Source organism: Pistacia vera, unplaced genomic scaffold (assembly GCF_008641045.1).
Source record: "Pistacia vera cultivar Batoury unplaced genomic scaffold, PisVer_v2 Contig291, whole genome shotgun sequence".
Lineage (NCBI taxonomy): Eukaryota > Viridiplantae > Streptophyta > Magnoliopsida > Sapindales > Anacardiaceae > Pistacia > Pistacia vera.
Genome location: NW_022196103.1, coordinates 875,043 through 888,548, shown reverse-complemented (window position 1 = coordinate 888,548; position 13,506 = coordinate 875,043).

Below are 13,506 nucleotides of genomic sequence, written 5' to 3'. Positions count from 1 at the left end.
AGGGAGTGCTTTTGTAACTGAGGTTTAATATTTGGTTTTGTAATTAAATTGAAAAGTTTACCATAGTGGATTAGCTTCATTCTAGACTTGGTCCCATAAATGTAGGCATTTTTCTGAACCATGTAAAAACCTAGTGTTTTTTATTTCGGTTCATATTTGATTGTTTTATGTTTATGATAAATGGACACTAAAATCAACTTAGCAACCCCTCTGTTTAGGTTTAATACATTGGTAAGGTATCAAAACTTTCAGAAACAAATACCAGGATGCCTCTGGGCCTAGGTACTCATTATATAATACATATAATAAATACGATATACGAAGAGAAGAAACAAATTAAGAGCAAACAGACACTGTTAGATCCCATCATCATTTGCTTCCGTTAAAAAATAGGGCCAGCCTTCATAATTGGAAGAAAATAGATATGGACATTAATTCTTGAAGCCCCCACTAAGAATTTGATACTTCAATTCCATGGTATGGAATAGCCCCATAACCTTCCATCATGTCTGAACCCTCCATTGGAAATGACTGCTCAAAAATAATTTGTAGTTCTTCCTTTGATAACCCTCCTTGAGCTGTAGCCCCACAGCCTTCCACCATGTACAGATTTTCCATTGGAAATGAGTACTGCTCCAATAAACTTTGGAGATCTCTATATATATTAGATGAACCTATGTTCCCTTTTATGGTCTGGTTTTCATAAATTTCACCAGCGGGATCAGGGGGGCTTGATGAAGAATAATCATCAATAGATAGCTCTGAGGATATTGGAGACTCCTTATAGCCATCCATGTTTTGATACTTCTGGAGCACTGGCAAGTAAGGAATCGACTCCATGTGGATTATTCTGGTTGTCTTCGATGGCGGCTTGTATTTCTTGAAAGCATTTCTTACTCAAGCGGGTGTGCCACTAATTTTTAATCTCGTTGTCTGTTCTTCCTGGAAGTCTTGCTGCAATAGTGGACCGCCTGATATAGATATAAGAGATAAGAAACATGTTACTAAGGTATAAAAATGCCCTAAGAAATTATTGCGAAGCATTCCATATAATCTTAGTTTTGGAAATTTCACAAAATAAGTAAATTCTTCAAAGCATCAATTATCCACAACCATGAATGATTCTCAATTCTCAACTTTTTTTTTTTTTTTTCGAAGTCTTAAACTTTAAATCAAAATCAGTAAGATCTTTTTAAAACTTTTCTCCAAATTCTTTTCACTGAGAATCTCATAATTTTTGTTTTCTAATACCTCCGACCAAAATAAAAATAAAAAACAGTAAAACCTTTTTTATTTTCGCAAAATAATAGCATGCTTGCTATTTAATGAGTTAAAAATTTCAGTTTGAGAAAATACTCTTCTTGTGTCAAAAATACACACTAATATCAACACCACCAATCAGAGTTCAATAATTATTTAAAGATAAGATAGTATTAGCTGTCAAAAACCTAGACCGCCTCCAAGAGATATTTTATATCAATCCTATCCCGTTTTAAGATAAAGATTAAGGAGTCGTCGCCACGTGTTAAGACAACTTACAAAAACACTCATTACATTGACCCTAAAGGTATAAATTGGCACCTCTCTTCGTGAAAAAAGATCGACTGGGAATATGAGAGCTAGACAAACATTTGAGCTTTATTATTTTTTCTTTACAAACAAAGCATTTCTCCATTTTTGTACGCCTTACAAGCAATATGAGAAAAAAAAGTCAAAGAATAATAAAATAACAGTTGATGTAGGATTTGCTTTAAGCACCTCAACCACTATAAAAATTTCTCTTGCTAATATTTTATTAATGTTTCATCAAGCATATATCATCTCAGCGCTATAAACACTTCTTATGAATCATTCACGTGTAATTTCTAAAAACAGCTTAACATTTTATACATACGAGTCGTTGGTGTCCAAATCACGCATCAACAACTCTTAAATTGGATTTATATTGTGTGGAAAATATTCCTAGATTTTTGCAACGAACTTACAAAACCTAGCTAGCAGATTGCAATTACTCTTCAAGTTTACTTAACGTTCTTGTGCTTTTAATAACATCTATCAATTTACGGAAGTAACTACTTGAAATTAACCTGTATATAGTAGTATATGTAATGGAAACAAGAGAAGAACAATGGAAAAGAAAAGGCTACTGATGAAAGATATTTAGATAATAAAAAAAACTGTTCATCTTTCCAGTAAATAATAATAATCACATCCACGCAGCCTCCTGATAAGAGCTAATGAAAAATGATGTTATGTTTTGATAACAAATGAAAACTTCTAATTAACGCCGAGATTTCCCAGTTCTTGATGTCATGTATATATAGCATATATACTACTTACCGATTTCCTAGTTCTTGATGCATCTGGATTATGATTTCTTCTTCTTCTTGAGTGAAGTTTCCACGCTTAATATCTGGCCTTAGGTAATTCATCCAACGAAGTCTACAACTCTTCCCAGTCCTCAACAAACCTAGAAGAGGAGAAAGAAAAAAATAGGTTAATTAAGCATTATATAATTCTCATTCATAGCAAATGAGGTTAATTTTCCGGTTCCTTACCAGCAGGTTTTTGTATCTCAGTCCAATTCCAAATGCCATATTTGCTGATAAAAGCTATCAGTTTCTGGTCTTCTTCAGGACTCCAAGAGGCTCTTTTCAGATTAGATGTGTTCTCAGAATCTCAAGCCTTCACCATCTTTAAGAGAATATGGCTAATTAACTCTACTGCAACTCTTTAATTTGCGGAAATAAGCAGCTCAATGGATTGATTCTACTTATAGCTAATATTGGTCAACAGAGAAAAGTTACTATATAGGCAGACAGACAGACAAGTAGACTTCAATTCTGTAAACTATGTTAAAGAAACTGATAGTTATTCAATTCTGACATGTGGTTCAATGTAATTTTAACAAGGTTAGATCTGCGAACACTGAATGCAACAATTTGCATCATTTTACTCTGCACAATATCTTGATTAAGGTGTATAGAGCTCTCTGTCTCTCTCTTCTTGGTTTCTAAAATCTTTTATTGTCAAACCAACAAATTCTGATTATCATGAACCTGAGAGGTGACCGTTGAATTGATTGATGTACAAAAATAAGATTTAAAAGTGATGCAAAAGTCCAGCAGGAGCAACGTAATCTCGACTTTATAGTTTATTTAATTGTCAGTTGAGGTAATGAATACGGGTTAAATATCATTTTATAAACAATCTCAAATCTACGAGATGAGGATAACTCAAATTTACAAGTGATAAAAGCCAAAACTATGATTGAGAATTCCAAAAAAGAAAAAACCCTTTCTCTTGCATAGTTGCATTGATGAAATTCTTCATTTCTGATTGAAGGGTACTGCTGTATTTATGACCTAAAGGAACTCTGGCTATTACAAATATATATTAACACCTAAAGATAAAAATGATCTAATACGATGAAAACAAACTTAAGAAATTAATGATATAAACAATAAAAAAAATTAAAAAAAAAACTAATCCTAAATTGAAAGTTTTATTCACTTACCAAGTGAATTAAACCTAAGTGAAATGGGTTGTTAAGTTGATTTTAATGTTCATTCATTACCATTATAAATAAGTCGTTCATGAAACAAAATAAAGCACACCAAGGGATTTTACATGGTTCGGCAAAATGTCTGCATCCATGAAACTAAATCCAGATGAAACCAATCTACTATAGTAAACATTTACAGTTCAATTACAAAGCCAAAATTAAGTGTCAATTGCAAGAACACTCATTATTTTTGCAACACTTCAAACTCCACCCTTTGATCAAACTTCGAACTACCACAACAAACTCTACGTTCACGAGACCACCTGGTCAATCTTAAGCTCCTCTCAAGGTACAGCACCGAAGACGCACTTAGCTTCAAAAGCTTGAAATCCCATCAAGCATCACCAATGGAAACCCACGTTCTAGTTATGAACAAATTAACTAAGTTTATCAAAGGTATTTGTAAGCCTACTTAATGCATATGAAACCTGATTCAAACAAAAGAAACCTTAAAGAATTTTCAAAGTAATATCATAGGTATATTCAGGCTTAAGAAGAATTACATTGGAGAAGACGAATATATAGAAAACTTGGACTCCAATGCAAGGGGACAAGTGGCCAACAAGATGCTTTTTGGTTTTACCTTTTTGGAAAGTTTATTCCAAACTTTCTTGGGACCACCAACAATTGCAAACAAAGTTTCCAACACATTATATGAATAAATGACAAGTGTTATAGACCACAAACAATATCTCAAAAGAGAATAAAAGCAGTTTATGGAATAACAAAATGTAATACGCGTTATGCAAAAATATCTGCTAGATGCATATGACTACTTAGACTCTGAAGTGCCCATACGATATAACGGAAAACAAACTTAATTGAAAATGGTCACTTCGATAGAGAGTCGTCACACTGAAAATTTTAAACAGAAATGATTGTACAATATTCAAAGTAAAATGTTTATACCATGACTAGTATTATCACACTAGAATCATAAGTTGATAAACAACTTACATAAGTGATTTACTCCTAGTTTATCCCCTCCATCAAAGAGCCAGCAACGCGTAAACATGCATTCTAAGGCTCATATTAATGATTGATTAAGAAAATGCTTTCAGTATAGCAACATGCTATACCAAGAAGATGTCTGGTGACGTCCAGGTACTTAACTTAGCTTTGTTCTGGGTAACATAGACTTAATTAGGAGAAAGAGTAATGTTACAGTCATTAATGATAATGTATCGAATTTGTGTATCGAATGACGTGATAAAATCCTTATCATTGATTAATATTAAATTAAAATTTATCAGCGATCAGAATTTTATTACGTTATTTGATGCACAAATTTAATGCATTATCGTGGATGATGACTGGATTATTTTTCTTGAGAGAAAATATTAAAGCATTTTAAACAAGAAGTTGATGCGAAGGATTAGACAATTGAAGACGACAAAATACTACACCCACTTTGAACTTTATTTTTCTTTGGATAATCTAAATCATCAATGATTAAAAAAATAATTCTTTTAGAAGCACTCGAAAATCAGATGAGATTAAGCTAGCAGAAAAGACAGCCTAGCTATTGTAATTTGAAGGTGGCAGATTCCGGGCAGGTTTTTATATTAAAAAATGACGTCCTACTTCAAATTTCTATAGTTTATTATGACTTAATAAATCTTTCACGATTGAGTAAGAATTTTATGAACGCGGTGACGATTACTTTAATTAAAATTTATAAAGGTCTAAGTTCTTACTTTGAATTAACATTAGAAGAATACACAATAAGGACAGCAAGAAGCGCGTATAACATGTTTAAATTAAATTATAGTACTGTAGTGGTTAATTCAACACTCTTTTGAATTTTACAATGAACACTCCGGTCAAAGTCCATCCCCTCGTGCCATGACATTACTATTCAACCTGGGATGTATGCGTTCACAATTGGAAAAGAGAATCTAAAGGGTATTATTATATCTTCACTTTCATTCGGATTCAAGGAATAGGTTTAGTTAATTGTTATGCCTAAAGAATGCAGGGCTGACGTAAGGTCAGTCAGCATGCAAAAGTCAGAGCCTGGGTATACCGGCAATCGAGTCACGTGAGAAAAGGAGCAGCATGCTCCTATCAGCACAGTAGGTGCGCGTCAGACCAGCCAGGAGCTGGAAAGCTTCCACATGTCCAAATTCCTACACCAAATCGCGTAAATCACTCTGGAAGGTGGGCAATGGGACGTAAAGGAAGATTTGTACGGATAATCCCACCAACTCACAAATTCAGTAATGATAACCTTAATCCATCCCACTATGAATTGACTGCTACTCTCTCATTTTGGGGATTCGATTATTCTACTCTTGATTAGCTACTCTCTCTCTCTCAACAAGATATAGCATTCACTCTCCTGTATTATCATTTGTAAGTCAGTCTGCTGACGCGACCTGACCTCTATCATTAATACAAACATTAGTGGACGTAGGACTTGCTTCCTTAGCATTCGAACCACTTTAAAAGTTGTTCCCATTGTGTTTACTCTCATCTCATTTTCTTACATTTGCGTGTGTCTTCTGGGCCAGCTCAGCATTTCAACGTGCATTTTGTTGGTGTCAAAATCACGCATCAACAGTTTGGCGCTAGAAGGAGGGGTGATTTAGTGTTCATCCTTCATCAGGAGAATCTCTAACTTACTGGTCCTACAATAACAAATGGCCCGCCAACCTGAACCTGAGCGAACCAACCAAGGTGCTGAGGGGATACCCCAAGTCTAGGAGGACACCTCTTCCAAAATACCTTCGGTTCCATAAAATGTCGCGGGGGGTATCCCATCAAGTTCACAACTTGACCCTGCCATTAGAAGCTACTTGGAGAGGTTTGACAATACTCTCTAGACGGTCAACCGAAGGTTTGACCATTTGGACCAAGGCATGCCAACCAAATTAGCTGGGGCGGCGCAACCGCCAAAAACGCCTGCAGGTCGAGCGAAAGCGCGGCAAAGGGAGATAGCCCATGCCGCGAGCACTGCAGCGCGTCGGAGAAAGGGCAAGTAAGTGGCGAAGAATGGGCCTAAGAGCTCCAAAGGGCTGGCGAACACCAACCACGTCCCGAGTAGAATACCCGTGGTGTTGAGACTCGATGAAAAGTCACAAGTCGAGCTGTCCCATGCCACGTCGCATGCACACCCCCATAAAAGTGCTGGGCGGGGCGATTCTTATCACCGCCAGCAAGACGACCCTAATCGTCATCGTATGGGAGGTTCCCACACTTCGCGAGGTGGTTCATACCACCGCGAAGGTCGTGACAATTCCCCGCACCATTCATCGCCATCACACGGCTCTAGCCAGCGTGTGTCGAGGGCGGTCGGAACTGCTGGCTGAGGTGAAGCTGAATCCAACCTCCGAACTTTTATCAACCGCAACCGTGAAAGTCGGACCCGCATGGGAGAAAGCAATCCCCAGATAGCTCCGCTACCTCAGATTGAGGAGTTACAGCGGGCTCTAGACTAGCTAAGAGCTCAACAAAATGAGCAGGGGAAGGTCACGTCTGCGTCCCTTTTTTCTCTGGCAGTGCTAGCCACCCCACTCCCATAAAGATTAGAATGCCCGACATGCGGGCATTTGATGGAAATTCTGGAGCTTCATCAGGTCTCAGATCTAGCGAAATGTCGTTGTTTGGCAGTAACTCTGACCTCTCATGCCAAAAGATGGTTCAGGTCACTCCTAGCGGGATCGATCAGCTCGTGGCCTCAAATAAGGGCAACCTTCCTGAGGCATTTCCAAGCAAATCGAAAGTTTTCGATGCCTTTGAGCTACCTCAGTAATATAAGGTAAAAGAGGGATGAATCCCTCCAATCATACATCGATCGATTCCACAGAGCTAAACAAGGTGGCTCACACCCCCGAGGAGTCTGTTCGGACTCTCATCATAGTAGGAGTCCGCCCACAGACCGACTTGTGGAAAGAGTGTCAGGTTGAGGATGATGTTTCCCTCACTCGTTTCTATAACCTTGCGGAGAAGCACCTCCGTATTGAAAGTTCAGTGGTGGCGCTTCACCGTCTCAACCACGGCGCTTCGGGCAGTGCGTCTGGTTGGGAAGACATGAGAGTTGATCGCAAATGGGCTATTGACGATCAACAAAAAGGAAAGAAACCGTGCTATGAGCCCAAAAAGTCTTATGCTCCTGTTCCTCGTCGCGATCGCGATAGAAATCAATATACTTCTTTGAATGCGTCTGTATCGACTATTCTTGATAAATCAGAAGAAGCCAGCCTACTCGGAGAGCCTGAGCCCAAGAAAAATCCCCCATCAGTCAAGAATAGTAAAAAATACTGTCGTCACCATCGGGATAATGGGTATCACACCGATGAGTGCCAAGCTCTCAAGCAGGCAATCGAAAACCTCATCAAGCAAGGGCATTTCTGCGCAAGAGAAAAGTCAAGGGGAACCTGGGAAGAAGCGACGTGACTGTAAAGGGGTATACAGCCTCAATTTGATCTTCGGAGGACCGCACTTCGCGAGGAACTCGCGAGGCGCCCAGGAAAGGTATGCTCACGCGGCTCATCACTACCCTATCAATGTGATGAGCGTGTCGCGGCGACCACAGAAGGTTCACATAGAGGAGGAAATCACCTTCTCCGAAAAGGATGCAGTTCGACTGCATCATCCCCACAATGACGCTCTTGTGATCACGCCCCTGATAGGGCGCCATAACACCCATAGAATGTTGGTGGATAACGGAAGTGCTGAGAACATCCTGTTCCAGACAACTTTCGAAAGAATGAACCTGGACGAGGCCGACCTGAAACCCGCCTCGTTCCCTCTCGTATGGTTTTACAAGGGACCACCTAATCCCCAAAGGAACGATCCTGCTTCCAGTCACGCTAGGTGACTATGACGAAGTGACCAAGATAACCGAATTCTTGGTAGTGGATTGCCCATCCGCTTTTAATGGTATCTTGGGGCGACCTCTGCTGAGAAACTTCAGAGCAGTCATTTTGATATACCATTTGAAGATGAAGTTCTCCACCCCAACGGGGATAGGGGAAGTCAACGGGTCTCAACGTGCATCTCGTGACTGGTATATGAAAGCGGTACAAATGGCGTGCAAAGGGAAAGGTATTTCGCGTGGCATTCCCCAACAGGCGATGGCGATCAGCCAAATCGAGCCGTAGCCTGGTCCAGCCAAGGATAATATGGATCCTCGTATTCAGGAAAGCCCTTCTAGTGGGCCAGTTAAGGATATGTCCGAAGTGTCGGTCGATCTGAGTGAACCGAGCCGAGTGTTAAGGATTGGGAGCAATCTCAACCCCAAGCTCGCCTTCGAGCTGATTAGCTTCCTCAAGGAAAATATCGATGTGTTCGCCTGGTTATACGTAGATATGGTCGAGATCAGCCCGGATATCATCTGCCATGCGTTGAACATCGACAGTGAAGCCAAGCCAGTTTGCTAAAAAAGAAGAGCGATGGATCTAGAGCGATATGCTGCTTTAAAGCTAGAGGTGGATAACCTCCTTTGAAACGGATCCATCCGAGAAGCACTCTACTCGACCTGGGTTGCCAACCCTGTTCTGGTAAAGAAGCCCAATAGCAAATGGCAAACCTATGTCGACTTCACCGACCTCAACAAAGCATGCCCGAAAGATAGCTTTCCCCTGCCCAGAATCGACCAACTCGTGGATGCCACCTCAGGACACGAGCTGCTAAGTTTCATGGATGCATACTCGGGATATAATCAAATTCTAATGTACGCGCCAGACGAAAAGCATACATCCTTTGTTACAGATCAGAGACTGTACTGCTACAGAGTTATGCCCTTCGGCCTAAAAAACGCTGGCGCGACCTACCAGTGGTTGGTTAATTGGATGTTCTCCGAATAGATCGGTAAGTCAATGGAGGTCTATGTAGATGACATGCTGGTCAAATCCTATGTCGCTTCAGATCACATACCACATCTCGTAGAGATGTTTGATATCCTCCGACTATACAGAATGAAGCTAAACCGCCTCAGGTGCTCGTTTGGAGTATCCTCGGGGAAATTCTTAGGATACATGGTTAACCAACGGGGAATACAAATCAACCCCGAGAAAATTCAAGCTCTTCTCGATATGGAAAGCCCGACCAGCAAAAAACAGGTCATGAGCCTTAATGGGCGAATAGCGGCGCTAAATCACTTCATATCGAGGTTAACAGATCGCTGTTTGCCGTTCTTCAATGTTCTGAAAGCCAATAAAAAGTTCGAGTGGACTCCCGAGTGTGAACAGGCGTTCCAAAGTATTAAAGAATACCTCGAGAAGCCACCTCTCCTATCTAAGCCTCTCCTACAAGAGATCCTCTTCCTGTACCTGTCCGTCTCTCAGTTCGTGGTTAGTGCAGCCTTAGTTCGAGAAGAGGAAAAGGTCCAAGGGCCAATGTATTACGCGAGCAAGCGTCTGTTGGATGTCGAGATAAGGTATCCGAAAATGGAACGGTTAGCCTATGCCTTGCTGATCGCTTCCAGAAAGTTACGACCTTACTTCCACGCCCATACGATCCACGTAATGACGAATTACCCGCCCAAGCAGGTCCTCTAGAAACCGGAGGCATCGGGTAAACTACTCAAGTGGGCTACGGAATTAAGCTAGTTTGACCTAAAGTATAGACCGAAAGCAGCGATAAAAGGGCAGGCTGTTGCCGACTTCATATCAGAATTTTCACATCATCCGACGGATGAGTTGGAGCAACAACCCAGCGACATCATTCAGGAAATTGTCCAAAACTATCGATCTAGAGCCTCTACATCGATGGATCATCGAACAGAAAGAGGGACAGGGCAGGTCTTCTCCTTTTGAGTCCCAAAGGGGCTCACATTCATGGCATTCTCCGGTTCGAATTCAAGGCAACCAATAATGAGGACGAGTATGAAGCTCTGCTAGCTGGACTATAGTTGGCCAAAGACATGGGTGCAACCGCGATCAGTATCCACAGCGACTCCATGCTGGTCATTAACCAGATTTTGGGAGAGTACCAAACTAAGGAAGAAAACATGATCAGTTACCTGAAGACAGCAAAGGCCGCACTCGAGCCATTCAAGCACTTCACGATCACACAGATTCCTAGAGATAGCAACTCTGTGGCAGCCGCCTTAGCAAGGATAGCCTCGTCGTTAGACTCGGATGCACCGGAGAGCATTCCTGTTCGATTCATCGAAATCCCCAATATTAGCCCAATCGAACAGGCTGTGAATGTAACCGAATCAGATTCTTGGATGACCCCTATCATTCGATATCTCAAAGATGGAACTTTGCCTGACGACAAGGTCGAGGCGAGGACCATCCGAACAAGGTCTGCTCGTTACACCCTCATCAGAGACTAGCTGTACAGGCGAGGGTTTAGCACCCCTCTCCTCTAATGTGTAAACAACGAAGAAGCAGACCACATCATGAGGGAGATACATGAAGGGATTTGCGGTAATCACACCGTCGCACGATCCCTCACTAACAAAGTTGTTTGCCAAGGGTATTACTGGCCCCTAGTCCAAGAAGATGCCTACAACTTTGTCAAGAGGTGTGACAAGTGCCAGCGGTTCATGAACATACCGCGAGCTCCTTCCCACCAACTGATAACCATGACCAGCCCCTGGCCATTCTCCATGTGGGGAATCGATCTCATCGGGCCCATGCCAGTTGGTAAAGGGGGAGTAAAATATGTCGTGGTTGCGGTGGATTACTTCACCAAGTGGGTCGAGGCAGAACCACTGGCCGCGATCACGACCAAAAAGCTCAAGGACTTTGTCTTCAAGAATATCGTGTGCCGCTATGGGATTCCTCATACCCTTATCTCGAACAATGGCAAACAGTTCGACAACGAGGAGTTCCAACAGTTTTGTGACGAGCTGGGTATTCACAAAAAATTCGCCTCAGTCGCAAGACCACAAGCAAATGGTCAAGTTGAGGCAGTCAACAAGACCATCAAGCACACTCTAAAGGCGAAGCTTGGCGCAACCAAGGGGAATTAGGCCACGACCTCCCCAAAGTCCTATGGGCATACAGAACAACTCTGAGAACCTCTACCTCAGAAACCTCTTTTTCGCTATCATATGGTTGCGAAGCGATGATCCCTGTTGAGGTAGGAACCGGATCACTTCGGAGGGACCTGTACAGCGAAGCCGAAAATGAAGCGCTTATGCAAGCAAGTCTGGACCTTGTTGAAGAACATCGCAATAAGGCTTCGCTAAGAATAGCATCCTATCAACAACGCGCCAAAAGGTTCTTCGATTCTAAGGTCAGACGAAGAGACTTCCAGGTTGGCGACCTTGTATTGAAGGAAGTTATCCTCGGCATTAGAGAACCAAGTGCAGGAGTGTTGGGACCAAACTGGGAAGGCCCATACCGCATCGCTAAAGTTATAAGGCCAGGAACTTACCACCTAAAAAGGCTAAATAGTTCCATAGTACCGCGAGCTTGGAATGCTGAGCACCTTCGACCTTATTATCAGTAATTCTGAACTCAGTTTTCCTTGTAAAGATTATTATTATTATTTTTTTATCTTTGAAAATGTAAATAAGTATTACTATTTGCTTGTAATAATCTTCGCATGTAATTTTGTTCGTATAAACCTGTTATCATGTTCGCATAGACTTGTTCCAATATTATAAACACTTAGAATGTGAACTCATGTATAGTAAAGCGAACAAAAATTGTAAAAGCAAAATATATTTCAATAATATGAAGAGTACAACAGGCAAGACGGTACAACTGTTAGCCCTGATCTGACTCCTGGAGGACCGACCTCATCATCCTAAGGCTGGTTGGCTAGGGGCTTCTCCGGGGCGTGTCCCAAATCCTCTCTCTGATCGGATCTTCGGGCGGCCACCGCTTCATCATCCTGCCGTGCCATGGACATGAGAGTTTTTCGTCAGTCCTCCAGGAGGTCGGACATATCAATAAGCGGATTCTTCGACCGCAAGGCATAGATGGACTCGATCGCCCATTCGGCAGCCTTCTCCTTGACCTCCGCTGCCTGATTCTGCATCTCTTCGGTCAGGGAAGCAACTTTTCCCTGACTTACTTGGAGTTCGGCCTCGAGAGCTTGCCTTTGCTTCTTGGAGGCATCCCTCTCTTGTTCTGCTCACAAGGCTCGCAGAGTGGTCGTTTTGAGCTCTTAATCCCTCTCTCTGACCTCTTTGGAGAGTCTGGCTATGGTCCTTTAGAGCTCCTTTACTTCCTCCCCATGCTTCTCGAGCTCAGCTTTTTGGAAGTCCACTATGCGAAGAGCTGCGTTCCTTTTGCTCAGGTACCGGTTCGTTGACTCAGAAGATAGGTCTCTTTATGCTTTAGCGGCTTCCAAACCTCACTTGAGCTGCTCGTTCTCTTCCTTAAGTATGACCTCTCCTTTTGCAGCTCCCAACCGAACCTTTTGCATGGACAGTTGCATGGAAAGTAGGGCCTGCGAACAAGAAAAAATAGCAAGTTAGTTTATCCAAAGGAACTAAGGGAAGTCCTCGCCGATGACAGTTCGTTTACCTTGCTTAGATGTTGGAGCGATGTGGACATTAGGTCTATGTCGCTGGAACCTACGAACTCCTCGAATGCTTCCAAGAGTCCGCACTCCAGCAAAGTGTAGACTATCGGCTGCAGGTGCTCTGGCAGGTTCCCCAGCGAGTCTATCACTGGAGTTTCCTTCCTCGCGCCTTCAGCAGAGGTCGTGTCGCCTGTCGGTTCCTTACCCGACTTTCTCTCGACGTCTGGCTGCGACCTCCTAGGTTGATCTCCCTTGGATTCGGTCTCTGACTTTTCGACCTGAATTTGTTGCCTCTTCTTCTTTGCTCGCTGAGCCGTTGTCTTTAGCCTCGGTGAACAGCTGATGGCTGGGAGGCCCTCGCAGGTCGTATTGGTGCGTCCTCCAGAGGTTGAGGCTGAGAAGTTCCAAAAGGTCACGCCGGAGGGCCCAATGTAGCACCTTCAGCCGAGGGACCGACAGGAGCAGCATCGGTCGCCCCGGCAGTCCTTGCCCACGAAAAATTGGATTGC